We start from the raw sequence: 7,004 nt of genomic DNA, 5'->3' as shown, positions 1-7,004 counted from the left end.
CCTGACCTATTTATCTTCCACTGTTCTTGTTCATCAATTAACTAAAATATGAATGTGAACAACATGTGGAAAGGCCTGTAGCCATTCTGACTTCAACTTTTTACCACAAGAATTAACCAGGATCAACTATTCGTCATCAACTATAAACTACAATCAAAAAACAAATAATATGGTCAGCTACTATACCATTCATCAATGATATCTTGTTGCAGAAAATATCAAAACTTGAAATAACAGCAGCAAAAAAGAAGGCACGCGCGCGCACACACGCACACACCCGCGCGCGCGCACACACACACACACGCCCGCGCGCGCGCACACACACACACACACACAAAAGCTTCTTTAAAATATTCGCCATCAGTAAATGGTTTTCCGTGCTTTGCTATTCAGTGAGCAATTTGTTAGATAGCTTCAGTCGTGGTGTTTTTAGCAGTGACAAAGGTTTTTAGTGTCTGTGTTTGTTTACTACCTGGACACAGCGCGTTTTAATGTCTCGGCCTTGAATTCAATGTTCAATTTTCGTCTCGTAATGACGTTTAACACTTGATGCGCTCTCGGGGCATAATGCACAAAGAGCACGGTCACTTTTTGCACAAAGCCCCAGTCATCTGTCCACGCTGATGGAGAGAGCGCGATCTTGTTATGCCGAGAAATGCATCCCTGCCGAGTTTTGCATCCCCTAGCTACTATCACCACTTTTACCTCGTTTTATCTCACTTTTATATCACTTTTCGGGATCGTGATGGCAAACATAGAACCAAAACCACTTCGTCTTGCATTTGTTGGGAATGTAATAAAATTTAAACCATTTCTGCTTTGTATTTGTTGTGAATGTAATCGAACGGTAATGCACACCGTATATAAATTACTTTTGAGCAGGTAACATGTTTATTTTGCCTTTTTCTACTCAAATCGCTCGTATTGAAACTGTTATGCACTCTACCATAAAGCTTATTTCAGCATAATAAGCTTTATGGTAGATCATAACAGTTCTCAAAAGTGATTTTTATATTGATCCATATATAAGGCGCACCGGATTATAAGGCGCATAGTCATATAGTAAAAATCGGATTTTATGTGCGCCTTATAGTGCGGAAAATACGGTAAATGTTTTTGAGATGAAGTGTTTGAGGAGTATGTTCGGAGTGACAAAATTGGATGGATTGAGGGTTAAGGGTTATTGTTCTATCTTCGTTATTCATTAGCCATTATCCGTTATCGGTCAGTTCATAATACGCTACAAAACCAAGGCGCCGGGACACTTACTCTCAGCCAAAAGGCCGAGCTAAGGTCCTAGCCCCAAAACCTTGCTGCGATCATTGCGAATGCACCGCTTCCGGAAGTACTGTAATACCGGGCAGATGCGTGGAGTGGACAGAGCAAGCTCTTATTCCATCTCCGGGATACAAAAATCAAATCATAAGCAAGGGCCATTTTGTAAATTTAGTAATTGTAACTGAACATGAAGTACACAGCCCAAAAACAACAGCCATGCCGACACCTATAGCAGAACATCCTGATGCTCATATCCTGCATTTTTTTGTTTTTTTGGTTTGAACAAATTTATTGACACTAATAAGTGAAAACAATCATGACAATCTCAACAGCAATTAAGCACATTCACAATATTCTATTTCAATATGACGTTTAACAGCAAACACAATGTGAGGTTTGAACAACCCTTCTCGAAAATCTTAATAGCAACCAAGCATATTCACAATTTCATTATATAACATCTTTGTTAGTGTCAATAGATCCGTCCAGGCCAAAGTCGATTGTTTTTGGTCTGAACAAATCCACCGACACCAACAGCAGCAAAGCAAACACGACAATCTCAACAGCCATCAAGCATATTCACAATTTTGTTATATCTGACAATATGACGTGACGATATGACGTTTTAACATTTTTCCCTGACATTTTCAACATCAATTGAACAATTTCAGAGTTATTATCTTTTAACAGTAGTTAACCAACGTGTAAAGGGCAATACTATTGTGCAAGGACATAGCTCTGCCATCCCACCCTCCCAAGCAGCATCCTTCCACACCTATAGCAGAACATCCTGATGCTCATATCCTGCATTTTTTTGTTTTTTTTGGTTTGAACAAATTTATTGACACTAATAACAGAAAACAATCATGACAATCTCAACAGCAATTAAGCAAATTCACAATATTCTATTTCAATATGACGTTTAACAGCAAACACAATGTGAGGTTTGAACAACCCTTCTCGAAAATCTTAATAGCAACCAAGCATATTCACAATTTCATTATATAACATCTTTGTTAGTGTCAATAGATCTGTTCAGGCCAAAGTCGATTGTTTTTGGTCTGAACAAATCCACCGACACCAACAGCAGCAAAACAAACACGACAATCTCAACAGCCATCAAGCATATTCACAATTTTGTTATATCTGACAATATGACATGACGATATGACGTTTTAACATTTTTCCCTGACATTTTCAACATCAATTAAACAATTTCAGAGTTATTATCTTTTAACAGTAGTTAACCAACGTGTAAAGGGCAATACTATTGTGCAAGGACAAAGATCTGCCATTTCACCCTCCCAAGCAGCATCCTTCCAGTCCTCTGTGTGGGTCCTCTCCCTTCTTACTTCTACTTTCCACAACCCAGGCCGTTGCTGCCGGGACCCCCACAGTGTAGCTCCGGTTCCCCCTTCCGGGTGGGTGCAGACGATTCTTCTTCATGGCTGCGTCCTAGGCCCGCCGCTCGCAGATTGTATGGTATCTGCAGCCATTTGGAGCACAGCCACGGGGGATCTGCCTGCACTTCCATACTAGCAGGTTTCTGGAGGTCCAGATGGCGTCCTTGATGGCGGCGAGAGTGAGCCAGTCCCTGGCAAAGTCGTTCCGAGACCTCCTCGACCGACTCACCCCGTAAAGCACGTACTGTGCATCAGGGACCTCCCCTGCTGGCAAGTCCGGGAACTTTCCTAGTTGGTCGGCCATTGTCCACAAGTCCTCAGCAGCATTGCACTCACAAAAAAGGTGCCTCACCGACTCCTGGGCGCCACAGCCAGGTCGAGGGCACATCGAAGTCGCTGACATTCCTCGGTGGTGCATTACGGCTCTGACTGGGAGAACCTCATGAGCCACCATCCATGACAAGTCTCGTAGTCTGTTTGGGAGGGCAGGATGATTCACGTTGCTCCAAACCGTTGTAGGTTCGCCAAACGCAAGCCCCCGCACAGGACTTACTGTTGCACGCTCTTGCACAATAGCAATAAGGGCCCTGTGGTTTTGTTAAGAGTGACATTCTTGTGTTTCCAAATCTAATTTCTTTAAAAAAATCCCGAATAAAGAGATGTGTTGGTGGCAAGTTAAATGAAACTGGAATCAAACGATTGTTTGGTTCAAGCTTTAGCTTCCGCAAATATGAGCCCATCCAAAACCGGGTCATCGCTTGACTTTTCGGGTTGTTGGGTGGGCCCACAGCGTTTTGGAAGTGGAGAGAGACATATTTGCTTCCCAGGAAAAGCTGGAGGTCAGGCTCTCCTTTCCCCCCTTTTTCCTTTTTCTTTTTCATAGTATCTCTTTTTATCCTTTCCCACTTTGAGCCCCAGACAAAGTGAAAGACGGCTCGGTCCAGTTGTAACAGCACGTTTCTTTTGGGCATAAAAACTAAACTGATTGACAAAAGCAGTGGGACGATGATCGCTTTGATGATTAGGACCTTCCCCTCTATTGTCAGTTTTCTTAGTGACCAAAAAACAAGTCTTTGCTTAAGGGGCCGGTCACACAGACATTTGCGGCTGAATCACAGCCAGAAATTTCTGCCTTTGAGGCGGACGCCATTGGACGCATTAAGATCGCCATTCAGACGAGATACAGCGGTGCTTAACACGCAGTCGGAAATTCGCGCGCGGGTGTCAGCACGAAATTATTAGGCACTGCTCAAGTCTTCAGAGCGCGGGCACACAGACTTTCACGAGCGTACTGAGGCTGAACCACGGCCATAAATTTCTGACCGTGAAGCAGATGCTGTTGAGCACTGTTGGACGTTTTGAGACCGCCATATAGATGAGATAGAGCAGTGCTTTACTCGCGGTCGGAAATTTTCACGTGGTTGGCCGCGTTCAAAACTTTTGAGCTGCTCAAAAGTTTGAGCACGTGTTAAACCGCGTGCCGCACACGTGGTCAACACGAGGTAATGACGCAGAAATGACGCGGAACGACGTGCTCTGGCCGCGGCCAGGGCGTGCTTACACATGGGTAGGACGGGAAATTTCAGCGGGTAATCGTGGGTGGAGCATGGTAATAGCATGTTCTGCGCCTGTATCGCGGTGTTATTACGTGAAATTAGCGTGTTACGCGTGTGACAGTCAAACGCCACACGTCATTTGTGCTCGTGACGTCAAGGGGGTGAACATGGATCCCCGTCAGCGTAGTTTCTCTTCATTTCGAATAAATCTTTCGGTGCATTCACAGCAAATCTTTAACTCTGGGACCTTAGCTTAGCCTTTTGGTTGAGAGTAAGAGTCCCGGCTCCTGAGCTTTGTAGCGTATTATAAACTGATCGATAATGGATAATGAATAAAGAAGATAGAATAATCTCCCCTAACCCCCCCCCCCCCCCCCCCGTCAACGTAGTGTTCTCGTCTTAATCCATATTTGTTTCTTGGCATTTCTTCTCAGGATGACAAAATAAAATTGGTGCCATAGTTTGATATCTTTATCTTTACGGGACTGTGTCTTGTACAGTTAAGGTTGCTACAGCCCGGTGCCGTGATTTGCATCCCCTCGTTAATACAACTACCTTTACCTCGTTTTATCTCACTTTTAAGTAATGTAATGGCGAACATATAACTAAAACCACATCGTCTTGCATTTGTTGGAAATGTAATACAACTTAATCCACTCTGTCTTTGCTTTTGTTGTGAACGTAATCGAAAAGTAATGCACACCGTATAAAAAATCCTTCCCCCCATCGCGTGAACGCGCATTCTGCTGCGCTTCCAACGAAAGCGATCGTACTCTATATAAAACGCTTATTAAAACTATAAAGCGAGATAATTATAACAAGTGGGAGATCCTAGTCTATATAACGCGTTAATTTAAACAATAAAGTGCGATCGTATTCTACAAAATGCGTTTGTTAACGCGGATGAAAAAGTCAAAAGCGATCACAGCAGAATGCGCGTTCACGCGAGGGGGTGGGGGGGTGTTGCGTAGGAGTCGGATTTGGGCACAACACCGGCTCGGGAGCTTTTATACCCGTGGTCCACACGAGAAAATGACGCAGAAATGACGCGATGAGGAAGCGGAACAGTCGCCGGCGTCTTTTTTCCGGCCATACCACAGATGAACAGCGGGTTGGCCAAATTTGCGCATTTTCCATCCCGGGCAACCACGGGCAAAAAAACCCCGCAAAATTTTAGCCGTGATTCAGCCGCAAACGGCTGTGTGACCGGCCCCTAACTTTCCTTGTCACGTCATCTCAGTTGGTCTCGCCTCCTCCATCCGCATTGAATTTTATCCCTAGGATTTTCTGGTCTGTCTTTAACACCGTCAGTGGGAGTCCTGCTTTTTCTGTCTCTTCTCACGTTCCATAAAACTTCACTTGTGATTTTTCTCTATTTAGCCTTGACCCAGACGCCCTCCCAAACAGGTCAGTCAAGTCAAGGGCTCTTCCAACAGATGCGCGGTCAGTACATAAAATATTAAAACCATCCAAGTACAAAACACACTTGGTAATTTGTCCCCCACTTCCTGGGATATTGATCCCTTCGACAAATCTATCTTTTCTTAACATTTGTGCCAAAGGTTCAATGCAAAGAACATAGAGAAGGGGAGACATAGGGCAACCTTGACGTACACCGCAGTTGATCTCGATTGCTTCCGATAAATTCCCGTTAATCATGAATTTGCTGTAGATGTCTCGGTATAGCAGTCCCACCCACTTGATGTATTTTTGGGGAAAACCACATTTTTGCAATACCCTGAAGAGGTATTGGTGCGAGACTCGATCAAAGGCTTTTTCAAAGTCTAGGTTTAGGACCGCTAGTCGCATGTTTCTGTCTCTCGCATAACAAATGGTGTCACGGATCAGCATGAGACTGGCGCTGATCTTCCTTCCCACGATGGCACAGGTTTGGTCCGGATCAACCAAGTCTCCCAAGACTACAGACATTCGTGTTGCTAGAAGCTTGCTGAAAATTTTACAGTCCACGTTTAAAAGCCTTATGGGTCGCCAGTTTTTTAAGTCAATTTTGTCTCCTTTTTTGTGCAATAGAGTAACTATCCCTATTCTGAAACTGTCTGGCATGTTGTCTCGAATGGAAAATTCGTTAAAAACAGTAATCAGATCTGGTGCTAAAATATCCCAAAAAGTCCGGTAAAATTCGAGGTTGCCCGTCCTCCCCGGGTGATTTGCCTTTTTTCATAGTCTTTATGCAATCATTCAGTTGGTCCTGGGTAAAGTCCGATGTTAAAAAGGGGTCTTGACGCACTGATCTTGAAATATGATCTAATACATGCCCCATTTAATTCTCATGTGTTTCTTTCTTTTCATATAATTTTTTGTAGTAGTCTTCAACTAATTTGGTTATTTCACTACTTTCCTTTGTTATTTGCCCGTTTTCGTTTTGAAGTTTAAAAAGCCCCTCATTTTTGCTCATAATTTTTTTTTAAAAGTAGCGTGTACATTTTTCCCCTTCTTCTATTTCTCTTTCTCTGCTTCTTATTATGATGCCTTTGCTCTTTATTTCCGCCAAAGCGTTTAGTTCTTGTTTGGTCTCTTTGATTTCATCATTAAAGTCCATCCCCTTTTCTGTTAGGATGAAATACCTCTTCTTTGTAGTCCCGACATGCGTTTCATCTCTTTAAGTTTCTTCTTTTTCCCTGCATTTCTAAAAAAGGTCTGTGTTCGTTTCTTTGTCATTTCCCGCCATTGTGCTCGTGAATCATACGAGTCTTGAAGGGTCTGCCAGTCTTTGTACAGCTCCCTGTATTGTGCGGCTAGAGCCTCA

The 7,004-nt window shown here is 43.4% G+C and overlaps 1 pseudogene; it reads right to left on the bottom strand.

Annotated features, from left to right (window-relative positions):
• Positions 1–1,323: 1,323 nt before the first annotated feature.
• Positions 1,324–1,454, bottom strand: LOC148345722 (U2 spliceosomal RNA; annotated as a pseudogene).
• Positions 1,455–7,004: the final 5,550 nt, after the last annotated feature.

Source organism: Urocampus carinirostris, unplaced genomic scaffold (genome assembly GCF_059441175.1).
Source record: "Urocampus carinirostris isolate Australia breed hairy pipefish unplaced genomic scaffold, RoL_Ucar_1.0 HiC_scaffold_30, whole genome shotgun sequence".
Lineage (NCBI taxonomy): Eukaryota > Metazoa > Chordata > Actinopteri > Syngnathiformes > Syngnathidae > Urocampus > Urocampus carinirostris.
This window is presented reverse-complemented; position numbering and strand designations above follow the sequence as displayed.